This window comes from Arachis stenosperma, chromosome 10 (genome assembly GCF_014773155.1).
Source record: "Arachis stenosperma cultivar V10309 chromosome 10, arast.V10309.gnm1.PFL2, whole genome shotgun sequence".
NCBI classification, from domain to species: Eukaryota; Viridiplantae; Streptophyta; class Magnoliopsida; order Fabales; family Fabaceae; genus Arachis; species Arachis stenosperma.
In genome coordinates this window covers 82,490,586-82,491,692 of record NC_080386.1, presented here as the reverse complement: position 1 = coordinate 82,491,692, position 1,107 = coordinate 82,490,586, and positions in this window count along the sequence as shown.

Sequence of the window (1,107 nt, the reverse complement as noted above, 5' to 3'; positions counted from 1 at the left end):
TAATTACGAAAGCTGGATATATTAAAATACAAGTAATAATATATATGAATTATTAATATAAATGACATTAATAACATAATCATAAAAGATATACGGTGAAGCATTAGCAAAGCTAAGTTCACAAAAGAGTACCGATATTTACTCATATCGGTGGATATCTAGCTTGATAATAATATCATTAACTAAACTTATTTTTAAATTAAAAATATCAAATACTCAAATTAATATATATATATATATATATATATATATATATATAATTTTTATTATTTATAAATTACTAAAAGTATATTTTTAATTTATGTAAAATATTTTATCATAAAAAATATATATATAAGAATCTGGATTTAATTGAACTCAAATAGTTATAAAATTAATTTAATTACTTTTAATAAATTAATTTCTAAAAATAAGAAACTCCAATTTATGAAATGAATTATAACTTATTTATATTTTTAAAATTGTGGCTTGTTACATTCTACCCACCTTACAAAAATTTTTCCCCTCGAAAATTGATTCAAGATGAAAAAGATTCATACTAACACTTCCCTTTCAGACATGCCAAAGAAAAATAGAAATATTTGACATGTTTAGTTTTCAAACATGAGAAAAATAATATCATGTGAAAATGATTGAAAAAATATAGTGTGGTGCAGAAGTTGTATGATAGGTTTAATGCAAATTAAACTTAGAATCCAAAGGCTTGTAATTTTAACAAATAAGCTCAAATTTGAACAAAGAAATTCAAAATTCAGAAAGAAAAAGGTTCAACATCACGGATAATAGTCATAAGAATTCAAAAAGATGAGTAGAATCGAAATCAAATAGGAGTGCACAAAATATGAAATCCGTCAAAAAGAGAGTTGAATCGTACCCTAAAAAGAAATCTGAGAAAAGAACTTAGATAGGAACAATAAAAGAAAAGGTAGCAGAATAAGTCAAAGCAAATTCAATGCTGAATTACCAAGTTCACAAATATAGATAACCAAGGTGAATGACAATGTTTTTGAAGAATTAAAGATTGACTATTGTCCCAAATCTAGCATAAGATCAAAGGGTACAAGATGCTTGAAGAAGAATATAAACAATGCCAAGGATAAAAGTTCA